The 14,167-nt window shown below is 43.9% G+C and overlaps 1 pseudogene; it reads left to right on the forward strand.

Moving 5' to 3' along the window:
- The first annotated feature begins 3,253 nt into the window (after window positions 1-3,253).
- Window positions 3,254-11,070, forward strand: LOC112074797 (G-protein coupled receptor 176-like; annotated as a pseudogene).
- Window positions 11,071-14,167: the final 3,097 nt, after the last annotated feature.

The raw sequence follows: 14,167 nt of genomic DNA on the forward strand, positions 1-14,167 counted from the left end.
ACAGAACCAGCAGTGTAATGATGAAGGATATTAATTAACAACCAGCTAGTGTGAATGATGAAGGATATTAATGTAACAGACCAGGCAGTGTGAATGATGAAGGATATGAATGTAACAGACCAGCAGCATGTGAATGATGAAGGAGATTAATGTAATTAGACCAGCAGGTGTGAATGATAAGGATATGAAGTAACAGACCAGCAGTGTGAATGATGAAGGTATTAATGTTAACAGGACCAGCAGTGTGAATGATGAAGGATATTAATGTAACAGACCAGCAGTGTGAATGATGAAGGATATTGAATGTAACAGACCAGCAGTGTGGAATGATGAAGGATATTAATGTAACAGACCAGCAGTGTGAATGATGAAGGTATGAATGTAACAGACCAGGCAGTGTGAATGATGAAGAGATATTAATGTAACAGACCAGCAGGTGAGCTTGATGATGACGGATATTAATGTAACAGACCAGCCAGTGTGAATGATGAAGGATATGAATGTTAATCAGACCAGCAGTGTGAATGATGAAGGAATATTAATGTAAACAGACCAGCAGTGTGAATGATTGAAGGATATTAATGTAACAGACCAGCAGTTGTGAATGATGAAGGATATGAATGTAACAGACCAGCAGTGTGAATGATGAAGGATATTAATGTAACAGACCAGCAGTGTTGAATGATGAAGGATATGAATGTAACAGACCAGCAGTGTGAATGATGGAAGGATATTAATTGTAACAGACCAGCAGTGTGAATGATGAGGATATGAATGTAACAGACAGCAGTGTGAATGATGAAGGATATAATGTAACAGACCAGGCAGTGTGAATGATGAAGGATATGAATGTAACAGACCAGCCAGTGTGAATGATGAAGGATATGAATGTAACAGACCAGCAGTGTGAATGATGAAGGATATTAATGTAACAACCAGCAGTGTGAATGATGAAGGATATGAATGTAACAGACCAGCAGTGTGAATGATGAAGGATATTAATGTAAGACCAGCAGTGTGATGATGAAGGATAATGTAACAGACCAGCAGGTGAATGATAAGATATAATGTAATGACCAGCAGTGTGAAGATAAGGATATGAATGTACACAGACCAGCAGTGTGAATGATGAAGGATATTAATGTAACAGACCAGCAGTGTGAATGATGAAGGATATGAATGTAACAGACAGCAGCTGTGAATGTTAGGATATTAATGCTACAGACCTAGCAGTGTGAATGATGAAGGAGATGAACAACCAGCAGTGTGAATGATTGAAGGATATTAAGTACCAGACAGCATGTTGAATGATAGGGTATGAATTGTTAACAGACCAGCACGTGTGAATGATGAAGGGATATTAATGTAACAGCCAGCAGTGTGAATGTGAAGGATATGAATTTGTAACAGACCAGCAGTGTGTGAATGATGAAGGATATTAATGTAACAGACCAGCAGTGTGAATGAATGCAGATATTAATGTAACAGACCAGCAGTGTGAATGATTGAAGGATATGAATGAATAGACCAGCAGTGTGAATGATGAAGGATATGAATGTAACAGACCAGCAGTGTGAATGATGAAGGATATTAATGTAACAGACAGCAGTGTGAATGATGAAGGATATAATGTAACAGACCAGCAGTGTGAATGATGAAGATATGAATTAATAGACCAGCAGCTATGTGAATTGATGAAGGATATGAATGTAATAGAACCAGCCAGTTGTGAATTGATGAGGATATTAATGTACAGTCTATTGCATTGAGACTTGTATGAAAAGGCACTAGCTGAAATACCATTTCTAAAACTTCCTTTATTTTCCCTGTTTTAATCATAGCAGCTCCCTTCAACTATGGACATGTGTTTGAGTTCATATCGGGACATTAGGCACTGGGCAGAGGATTGGAGAAGGAGGAAGGGGAAGGAGGAGGTAGAGAGAGGAGAGAGAGAGAGGAGGGGGAGAGAAGAGGGAAGAAGGGATAGAGGAGGAGAGAGGGAAGGGGAGATGAGGAGGAAAGGAGGGAGAGAGAGAGAGAAAGGAGGAGAGAGAGGAGGAAGGGGGGAAGGTGCCAGAAGGAGTTGGGTTGTGTGAAGTTCTGTTCCCAGTTTGAGCACCGTCACAGGGTTTGGAAAACTGTTCTCATTGGAACTCTGCTAAAATTACAAAGTGGAATGTCATGGCAGTGCTTTGTATGTGTATGCATGTTTGTGTGCTGTGTGGTTGTGCACGAGAATGTGCGTGTGTGTGTGTTGTGTGTGTGTGTGTGTGTGTGTGTGGTGTGTGTGTGTGTGTGTGTGTGTGTTGTGTGTGTGTGTAAATACCAGTGGCAGTCACACTTTGTTGTTTAAATTGATCTGTCTTCTTGGTGTCACTCAGGTCTACCTCTGCCCTCAGTTTAAATGGATGATCTGTCTTCTTTGGTGTCACTCAGGTCTACCTCTGCCCTCCAGTTTTAAATGGATTGTTTTGACAAATTGTTGCGATGTTTTCACAAACTGATTGTAAAGGCAAATGGAAAAGGACAGAAGGGGGTGCTTTAGCATAGCCACAAGGATCGATCATTTCTACAATTTAGTTTTTCCTGATTGTCTTTCAAAAGTACTTCACAAACTCACACACCATAACATTTCACTGATTTACTTTTCTCACATGCCTTATACTGTAAAACAATCAAACTGTCATCCTGTCTAAACCCTCTCTCTCTCTCCTCCCCTCTCTCTCACCCCTTCCACTCCCCTCTTCTCTCTCCTCCCCTCTCCCTCACCCTTCCACCCCCCCTCCTCTCCCACCTTCCTGCCCCCCCTCTCTCTCTTCCTCCCCTCTCCTCACCCCCTTCCACCCCCTCCTCTCCCACTTCCTGCCCCCCCTCTCTCTCTCCTCTCCCTCCCCCTTCTCTCTTCTCCCTTCCCTCACCCCCTTCCACCCCTCCTCCTCTCCCACTCTCCTGCCCCCCCCCCCTCTCTCTCTCCCCCCTTCCCCCTCCCCCCCCCTCTCTCCTCCCCTCTCCCTCACCCCCTCCTCGCCACCTTTCTTTCCCTCATCCTCCTCTCCCACTTCCTGCCCCCCCTCTCTCTCTCCTCCCCTCTCCCTCACCACCTCCTCACCACCTTTCTCTCCCTCACCCCCCTCTCCATCTCTCCCTTCCACCCCCCTCCTCCCACTTCCTGCCCCCCCCCTCTCTCTCGCTCTCCTCCCTTCCCTCCCCCTCTCCCTCTCTCGCTCTCCCTCCCTCTCCCAGGCATATGCCACTGTTCTATGGTGTACCTGCTGTACCAATGTCTCAAGTCGGTGACCAGTCGCTTCAATTAAGAACCTGGCGTGCTCAGGGATCTGTGCGGGTCTGGTTGTGTGTTCCTTTCGACGTGGCTCTAGGGGCCAGCCCTCGCTGCTGCTGGTGGCTACACACTCTGCTGCTCTTGCAAGGCCTGAAGTTCCTCCACAAATCTTCTTCGCTCCGTCACGTGCTCAGCTTCTCCGCTATCGCTCTCGACAGGTGGGTGATTGCACGGAAATCAAGTCAAATACAGCGTCTTTTCTTTGGGTTTACAGAACGTGCTATAGAACAACGTATTATCAAATCAAACCATTGGCGGCACTACCTATAGCAGGCATGGGCAACTGTTTTTGTAGGCCCAATTTTTTTATTTACAAAATAATAATATGGAACTCTGTCGGGGTCTAACTTCCTGTTGAGAGTTAGAATAGTAGAATACACGAGGTGCAATTTCTAAATATGGTTTTGTATCAACAGTCACTTAGCCCATGTCAGCAAAACATTTTCAGAATGGTAAGATTATTCTAGCGGCCAGCTATTCTAAACTTGTGTTAAGCAGGTCGAATTACCAACCAGCGTGGGGCCCATTTGATTCATCAGGTATCATATATTAAAAAAAAATACAAACATTTGCCTCCACCCTATGGCAAAATGTGTAGAATTGCAGCAAACTTGCTTTAAAAAAGCAAAATTTTCTCTACGCCTTGTGGCAAAATGTGTAGAATTGCATAAAATGACCTTTAAAACTTCTTCTTCGCTGTTTGAGGAGGGCTGCTAAAATGTTTTGCTCGCAAGGTGGGGGTGTTGGGGGGGGGGGGTTGGGTTAGAAAAACACTCCAGCGCCCTGTTGAAGGTGTAAAACCAGATATAAAGGAGGTAGATGTAATGGGTGCTGGTGGCAGGGAAGTCAGGCGCAGGAGAACGAACTTGGTATAAACGGAGCAGTTTAATAACAATTCAAAAACTCCGGAAACCAACATATACAAAATAAGAGGGTGCAAAACCTGTCGCACACCAGAACATAACTAGCACCAAACAATCACCGACAAGGACATGAGGGGAAACAGAGGGTTAAATACACAACATGTAATTGATGGGATTGGAACCAGGTGTGATGGAAGACAAGACAAAACCAATGGAAAATGAAAAGAGGATCAGCGATGGCTAGAAGGTCGGTGACGTCGACCGCCGAACMCCGCCCGAACAAGGAGAGGGACCGACTTCGGCGGAAGTCGTGACACTAGAAATCATAATGGACCTATATATGTTCAACTAACTGCCTTTTCCTAGGCCGCAAATTGATTTTGACAAACAAATGGGTCCCCCCAAAAAATTCTGTGTGGCCCCCCCCCCCAAAAAAAGGTTTGCCCACCCCTTGTTTAGTGTTTTGGTAGAGGCTGCTAAGGGTTGGTTCTGGATGACAAAGGCTATTACTGCTGAAATGTTGGTATAAAGCACAGGAGCAGCTTGTACAACTGTGCATATTTGTCTTTCTTTATACACATGTAAAGCCACACACAGGGGGAGAACCGTGTGATCCGCCTAGCAGACCTTTACATCTGGAAATACTGTTATTGCTCCAGATCAAAATAATTAAAAACGTGGTGCAGAGAGAGGCAGTAATTGGTGCAGCATGTCTACTCCACGCTTCCTGGTGGTGTCCCTGTCTCTCCTGCAGAGCTCTCTGTTCTGAGCTGCAGCCACACGAATTGACAGTCCACAGCAAGGAACACTCTCCCTGACTCTTCCTCCACCACCACCACCACTCTCTCTCTCTCTTTCTCTCTCTCTCTTTCTCTCTCTCTCTCTCTATGCCTTCCCCCTCTCTCTCTCTCTCTCTCTCTACCTGTCTATCTATCTATCTAGTCCCAGCCTCCCAGCCCCACCCGAGCCTCAGCTCCTTCTTTAAGGGCTAGCAAGCGCTTCCATACCAACATTTAATCAATCTGAATTATTTATTTCATATAGAGTTGTGCTGGGAGAGAGTTGTTGCTGAGAAGGTATCACACTTGCAAGCTGCAAACTGAACAGTCTGTGGATACACAGACTACAGTACACAAGCACACACACGGTTGCACACATGTAGGCAGGAAGTCAGTCAGACAGACAGGCAGGCTGGCAGGTTAGGCAGGCAGGCAGGCAGGCAGGCTGGCAGGCTGGCAGGCAGGCAGGCAGGCAGGCAGGCAGGCAGGGCACGCGTACACACAGACAGCCGTTTACCACACATACCTATAGTACTCACCTACTCACACATACCTATAGTACTCACCTACTCACACATACCTATAGTACTCACCTACTCACACATACCTTCTAGTATACACTACATCACACATCCTATAGTACTCCTACTCACACATCTCTATAGTATACCTACTCACACAATAAACTACCTACTTACACTGTACTCACCTACTCACACATACATAAGTACTCACCTACTCACCTACCTATAGTACTCTCACCATACTCATCATACTATAGTACTCACCTACTCACACTACCTATAGTACTCATACTCACCATACCTATGTACTCACCTACTCACACATACACTCGCTTGTAAGAAAGCAATCAAAATATGTGTAATCTGTGAACACAAGACCCTTCAACCTTTCAGTTCAGCCTCAGTAAGAGGCCTTCACACCTCAGTTAGACTCTTCACACCTTCAGTCACACCTCAGTTAAGCTCTCACACTTCAGTCACACAATCAGGTTTACACAGACCCCTTTAGACCTTCACGTCACACTCAGTTAAGACCCTTCCACACCTCAGTTAAGACTCTTCACACCTTCAGTCACACTCAGTTAAGACCTTCACACCTCAGTTAAGATCTTCACACTTCAGTCACACCTCAGTTAAGACCCTTCGCACCTCAGTTAAGACCCTTCAACCTCAGTTAAGACCATTCACACTCAGTTTAAGAACCTTCAACTTCAGTCACACCTCAGTTAGATCTTCACACCTCAGTTAAGACCTTCCAACTTCAGTCACACCTCAGTTAAGACCCTTCCACTTAGTCACCTCAGCTTAAGAACCTTCACACTTCAGTCACCACCTCAGTTAAGGAACCTTCGCACAACTTCGAGTCACCTCAGTTAAGACTCTTCACACCTTCAGTCACACCTCAGTTAAGACCCTTCACACCTCAGTTAAGCCTTCAGCCTCAGTTAAGACCCTTCACAACTCAGTCACACCTCAGTTAAGAACCTTCACACCTTCAGTCACTCCTCAGTAAGACTCTTCACACCTCAGTTAAGACCCTTCACAACTTCAGTCACACCTCATAAGAACCTTCACACTTCAGTCACTCCTCAGTTAAGATCTTTCACACTTCAGTCACACCTCAGTTAAGACCCTTCACACCTCATGTTAAGACCCTTCACAACTTCAGTCACACCTCAGTTTAAGACTCTTCACACCTTCAGTCACACCTCAGTTAAGACCCTTCACACCTCAGTTAAGACCTTTCACAACTTCAGTCACACCTCAGTTAAGAACCTTCACACCTTCAGTCACTCCTCAGTTAAGACTCTTCACACCTTCAGTCACACTTCAGTAAGAATCTCTCTCTTCCTCTTCCCCTTCACATTGACCTCCTAGTTAGAGAAGTAGATACAGCCAGGTTAGTCTAGAAGAAGGTGTAGGCCAGCAAAGTAATATAGCTACTACTGTCCTGTCAATCTAATGGTAGATACTACTGTCCTGTCTACATCTAATGGTAGCTACTACTGTCTTGTCTACATCTAATGGTGATACTACTGTCCTGTCTACATTAATGGTAGATACTACTGTCCTGTCACATCTAATGTAGTACTACTGTCCTGTTACATCTAATGGTAGATATACTGTCCTGTCTACATTAATGGTAGATACTACTGTCCTGTCTAATCTAATGGTAGCTACTTCCTTCACTCTTTATGTCCTGTCTACATCTAATGGTAGATACTACTGTCCTGTCTACATCTAATGGTAGATACTACTGTCCTGTCTACATCTAATGGTAGCTACTACTGTCTTGTCTACATCTAATGGTAGATACTATGTCTGTCTACATCTAATGGTAGATACTACTGTCCTGTCTACATCTAATGGTAGCTACTACTGTCCTGTCTACATCTAATGGTAGATACTACTGTCCTGTCTACATCTAATGGTAGATACTACTGTCCTGTCTACATCTAATGGTAGATACTACTGTCCTGTCTACATCTAATGGTAGAATACCTATGTCCTGTCTACATCTAATGGTACTACTGTCTGTCTATATCTAATGGTAGATACTACTGTCCTGTCTATATCTAATGGTAGCTACTACTGTCCTGTCTACATCTAATGGTAGATCCTACCTGTCCTGGGGGTATGACCTGGTCTCCACAATCACCCAACCTCAACCCAATTGAGATGGTTTGGGATGAGTCAGACGTCAGAGTGAAGGGAAAGCAGCCAACAAGTGTCCAGCATATGTGGGAACTCCTTCAAGACTGTTGGAAAAGTATTCCAGGTGAAGCTGGTTGAGAGAATGCTAAGAGCGTGCAAAGCTGTCATCAAGGCAAACGGTGGCTACTTCGAAGAATCTCAAATATAAAATATGTTTTGATTTGTTTAACACTTTTTTGGTTACTACATGATTCCATGTGTGTTATTTCATAGTTTTGATGTCTTCACTATTATTCTACAATGTAGAAAATAGTAAAAATAATGAAAAACCCTTGAATGAGTAGGTGTGTCCAAACTTTTGACTGGTACTGTGTGTATATATATATATATTACCCTCTGGACAGTGTGTAATGTTGTCTCCTCTTCTTCTTCTCTCTAGGTACTACTCTGTCCTCTACCCTCTGGAGAGGAAGATCTCAGAAGCCAGATCACGTGACCTGGTTATCTACATCTGGATCCACGCCACCATCGCCAGCGTGCCTGTGTTCGCCGTCACCAACGTTACCGACGTGTACGCCACCTTGTCATGTTCCGACGCCCGCGCCCGCTCCTTGGGTCACATGGTCTACGTGATGATCTACAACGTAACCACGGTGGTTACATTTACATTGTGATCATTTAGCAGTCCGTTTTTATCCAGTCAGTGAATTTCAATCATTGCAAGTAAAAAAAAACTTCTTTAAAAAAGATGAGCTTTTCAGCAAGTCAGTGTTTAGTAACAAAATAGAAGTTTGAGTGCTACGCTCGTAGAAAAAAAAGATGTTATCGCGAACATTTAAGGATTCTTCCGCTGTCCACGTATGAGAACCGTTTGAATAACCCTTTTTTGTTCCAGGTAGAACCCTTCTGGGTTCCGTGTAGAACCCTTCTGGGTTCCGTGTAGAACCCTTCTGGGTTCCAGGTATAACCCTTCTGGGTTCCGTGTAGAACCCTCTATGGTTCTACATGGAACCCAAAAGGCTTCTACCTGGAACCAAAAATGGTTATCCTGTGGGGACAACCGAAGACCCCTTTTTAGAACCAATTTTTTTCTAAGAGTGTTGATGCAGGAAAGACAACAGGTCAACAGTTGTTGTGTTTTTAATTACATTTTATTTTTAGGTGATCCTTCCCCTGGCGGTTGTCTTCCTGTTCATGGTTCTGATTCGCCGAGCCCTTAGCGCCAGCCAGAAGAAGAAGGTGATTATTGCAGCGTTGAGAACCCCTCAGAACTCCATCTCTATTCCGTACGTGTCGCAGCGCGAGGCTGAGCTACACGCTACATTACTAGCTGTAGTTTTAGCCTTCTCGGCCTGTAGCGCCCCCTATGGGGCGTTGGTGGTATACCGCACCCTTCTCGGGGACGGTGAGGAATTGTCTCCTTCTCTCCAACTCACAGCTATCTGGCTGCCAAAGGTGTCTCTCCTCACCAACCCTCTGCTGTTTCTGACGGTGAACCGCACGGCCAGGCAGTGCCTGTTGGATGTTTTAGCCCGGGTCCACAGACGCTACAGCCGGCGTAACGTAGTCAGCACTGGGGCCCTGGGGCTGGGGCTAGGGGGCGAGGGAGGGCTGGAGGGGTCGGCTCAGGCCGGGAGCCAGCTCCTGGAGATGTTTAATATCGGACAGCAGCAGATCTTTAGGCCGACCGATGAAGAGGACGAGGAGGAGGTAGAGAATGAGATACCTTCGTTAGGTTCAGGGGGTGGTGGGGGTTGTTCGCAACCCAAAGAGAACCACCTTGGAGGGGGTAGACTAGGGGGACACGAAGGGGAGATGGTTCTACAGAAGGAGACCCAACCAACCAGAGAGAGTGTGGTAGTGACTAGAGAACCTCCTCCTCTCATATTGCCCAAGGTCTCCGCTGCCGCTGTCCATGCCTGCTCTTACACCTCCTCGTCACAGGTGGCGCCAGCGACCCCCACGGAGCCCGACGACGCCACCCAGTTTGGGTTCGGTCCATTCGAGCTGCCGCCACAGTGGTTGCCGGAGACCAGGAACAGTAAAAAGAGGCTCCTCCCACCGCTGGGGAACACCCCCGAGGAACTGATCCAGACCAAACAGCCACGCCCACGGCCAGAACGACGAATCAGCAGGAACAACAAGGTCAGCACCTTTCCCCTTGTCGACCCTTAAACTATGAACCCTGTCCATTGACCTTTGAACCTATGATCCCTGATGACAGCTATGGCTGGAGGTCAGCCAGAGGAGTATTCCCCTGACGGAGCCTAATGAGAACAGCAATGCACCTTTTCCCTTTTCTATCAAGTTTTTGATACATTTTATGTCAATGACTGGATACAAAGTCAATGGAGGAAATCTGACCAACCACCTGACCAACCACCTGACCAACCACCTGACCAAAGGCCCCCTCCCCTGTAAGAGAAAGTAGGGATGTACAACTCCAGAGCTCCATGAGTCTGTCTCATTGATGATTCTCCCTGTCGTGTAATGGATACATTTTATGTCAATGACTGGTGAGATTTTAGAAAGTCCACACCGGGACATCTAATAGCCCAAGTCTAACGTCTAAAGCCACGTTTTTCTGAAGACATGTACTTTGACCCCAATGTCCTGGTTTCGATGTTCTCTCTTTTTTTCTTGTTCTATCTTTCCAATAAATATTTTCAGTTGATTTGTACTGGTACTGCTAACAGAACAGAACACCTTTTCAATTGCTTTGTACTGGGACTGCTAACAGAACAGAAAACCTTTTTAATTGATTTGTACTGGGACTGCTAACAGAGCATTTTCAACATCTCTGTTTTGTTCAACATAATTAGTACAACCAATTAATCTAGTTGATTTCTAAGAAAAGTTTGGCAATGATGTATTGAACATACAGTACATGCATTAGATTCTTGCAATGAAACATTTACATTGGAGAAATGACATGGAGAATTGAGTCACACAAACACTGGATGAATCTTAGATTGTGGGTGAGACATTATAGCTAAATAAGAGTATTTCTCAATGTGTTTTTCCATGAAAAAAACATATTCTAACATGATTAAACTGTCATCATCAAGTCTTAAATAATGAATGAGTTTCTGTATCAAACCTTTCACTTGTCTCCATAGCGATGTTATTTTCTCTTGTTGTTTTTCATCAAAAGCAACCAGCAATATTTCATTTTGAGAAATCTATCAAGCCTTGAGCTGTAGCTGTCCCTATGTGGGCTTCATTTTTTATTCCAAATTATGTTGAGTTTATTTTCTATGATAGAACATGTCTCTTCAGATGTATTGAATAGAATTCCTTTACAACGCCAACCCTTTGTACTACAGACAGTGACTGGAACATTCAATGAAATTAATGACATGATAAGTGCAATTGTACAGTTTGCAAATATATAGCATAAATTAACTTTGGATTAACTGAGTTTATATGATCCTCATGTTCTGTTTATATTCTATTATGATACTCTTCTAAAACAGTGTTCCTCAACCTCAGATCAAAACTAGCACTCGAACCTCAGATTCCTGGACCGGGCCCGGGCCGTGGGATATTGCTTTACGGTACCCTGAGATGTTCGAGTGCTAGTTTTGATGGAAGCAGCACCCCAGTAGCCTGAGATGTTCGAGTGCTAGTTTTGATGGAAGCAGCACCCCAGGTACCCTGAGATGTTCGAGTGCTAGTTTTGATGGAAGCAGCACCCAGGTAGCCTGAGATGTTCGAGTGCTAGTTTTGATGGAAGCAGCACCCCAGGTAGCCTGAGAGTTCGAGTGCTAGTTTTGATGGAAGCAGCACCCCAGGTACCTGAGAGTTCGAGTGCTAGTTTGATGGAAGCAGCACCAGCCCAGTAGCCTGAGATGTTCGAGTGCTAGTTGATGGAAGCAGCACCCCAGGTACCCTGAGATGTTCGAGTGCTAGTTTTGATGGAAGCGGCACCCCAGGGAGGATAAAAAACATTGGTTTGTCAGTCCACGCCTGGTTTCAGATATCTTTCTGCTCCTACCAACTCCATCTCTCAAACCAATGAGTGACAAGAACTTGTTGGCATTTTAGCAAAAACCGACTGGCACACAGTCCTTTATAAAACAGATTGAGAAACACTCATCTAAAAAGGGGCCATTGGTAGTAGAGGGTTAGTCCAAAATGGTAGCTTATGTCCTATATAGTGCACTGCTTTTTTACCCCGAGCACTATGGGCTTGGTAAAGGGAGTGCACTATATAGGGAATAGGGTGCCATAGGGCCCTGGTCCAAAGTAGTGCACTTGTAAAGGAATAGGGTGCCATAGGGCCCTGGTTAAAAGTAGTGCACTATGAAGGGAATAGGGTGCCATAGGGCCCTGGTTAAAAGTAGTGCACTATGAAGGGAACAGGGTGGCCATAGGGCCCTGGTTAAAAGTAGTGCACTATGAAGGGAATAGGGTGCCATAGGGCCCTGGTTAAAAGTAGTGCACTATGAAAGGAATAGGGTGCCATAGGGCCCTGGTTAAAAGTAGTGCACTATAAAGGGAATAGGGTGCCATTTAGGACACATCCCTTGAAGAGAGTCTGGAGTGACTAAGTGAGGGAGAAAGGGTTCTGTGTGATTAGGTCTCCTACAAAAAGCCTTAAAGGATCAATCCTATTGACTCTACAGAGAAGCTGCAAATCAATACCCAGACTGCTCCATTTACGACACACTGAGTGGTATAATTAAGCAATAAGGCATGAGGTTTTGTGGTATACGGCCAATATACCACGGCTAAAGGCTGTTCTTATTCACGATGCAACGCGGCGTGCCTGGACATAGCCCTTAGCTGTGGTATATTGGCCATATATCACAAACCCCCAAGGTGCCTTATTGCTATTATAAACTGGTTACCAATGTAATTAGAACAGTAAAAATATATGTTTTGTCATACAATGTGGTATACAGTCTGATATACCACAGCTTTTAGCCTATCAGCATTCAGGGCTCGAACCACCCGGTTTATAATTAATAATGAACCTCTGATAAATTAGAAATTCATATAGGCCTAATGAAAGTCTTTTGCTTAATAGATAATGTCAGATTTCATTTATAACCCTTATATAAAGATATTTTGTTTAAACGTTCAAACCACAAGGTTTACAAAGATCGTGTCTAAATTATGTATTTTTTTTTATTTTTATTTTTTCAATTTTTTTTTTTTCTGATGATGGTCACTGACAGGTTTACACTGAGTGTACAAAACACTAGGAACAACTTCCTAATATTGAGTTGCACCCCATGTTGCCCTCAGAACAGCCTCAATTCTTCAGGTCATGGACTCTACAAGGGGTCCAAAGCGTTCCACAGGGATGATGGCCCATGGTGACTCCAATGCTTCCCACAGTTGGGTCAATTTGGCTGGATGTTCTTTGGGTGGTGAACCATTCTTGATACACACAGGACACTGTTGAGCCTGAAAAACCCAGCAGCGTTGCTGTTCTTGACACACTCAAACCGGTGCGCCTGGCACCTACTACCATACTCAGTACAAAGGCACTTAAATATGTTGTCTTGCCCGTTCACCCTCTGAATGGCACACATACACAATCCATGTCTTCATTGTCTCAAGGCTTAAAAATCCTTCTTTAACCCTGTCTCCTCCCCTTCATCTACACTGATTGAAGTGGATTTAATAGGTGACATCAATGAGGGATCATAGCTTTCACCTGGATTCACCTGGTCAGTCGCTAGCTAGGTTTCCATCCAATTGGTGACAGAGTTTCATGCGAATACTCATAAAGAAAATATGCACAATTTCCACCAGTGGTGTGTTTCCACCAAATTGACTTTTTTTTGCTCATACACTTTTTCGCTTAAGTTTTCATGTATCAGGTAAATATCTATAATATAATATAATATATTCATCGTATTAGTTTACATCAATATTTTTACCACCATTTATCACATAATTAATTTTACCAACAAAAAAAGATCCCACCATTTTGAACGAACAAATGATCTTTTGGCGTTCATAAAAATGGTCCGTAAACTTCCTGTTTCCATTACGGCTGTCATTAGTTTTGTTATATACTGTATGACGTTCCTCACATAACATCTGGAATTGTGGTTTATGTCATGGAAAGAGCAGGTGTAGCTAATGTTTTCTACACTCAGTGTATATGCTGTCAAGTATGTCAAAATAAGAAAACGATAGTCATAATCGCTATAATGTTTTCGTTACAGCACCAAGTAATCTACGTCATCAATGAAAATCACCCATTGTATCCAGTGGTATAAAGTATTTAAGTAATAACACTTTAAAGTACTAATTAAGTCGTTTTTTGGGGGGGTATCTGTACTTTACGATTTATATTTGTTGACCACTTTTACTTCACTACATTCCTAAAGAAAATAATGTACTTTTTACTCCCTACATTTTCCCTGACAGCCAAAAGTACTCGTTACATTACACTAAGTTTGTAAATTATGTATGAGTTTTGGTATGTGCCCCTGGTTATCCATAAATTTTAATAACAAGAAAATTGTGCCTTCTGGTTTGCTTAAT

The sequence above is a fragment of the Salvelinus sp. IW2-2015 genome, unplaced genomic scaffold, assembly GCF_002910315.2.
Source record: "Salvelinus sp. IW2-2015 unplaced genomic scaffold, ASM291031v2 Un_scaffold2821, whole genome shotgun sequence".
Classification (NCBI taxonomy): domain Eukaryota; kingdom Metazoa; phylum Chordata; class Actinopteri; order Salmoniformes; family Salmonidae; genus Salvelinus; species Salvelinus sp. IW2-2015.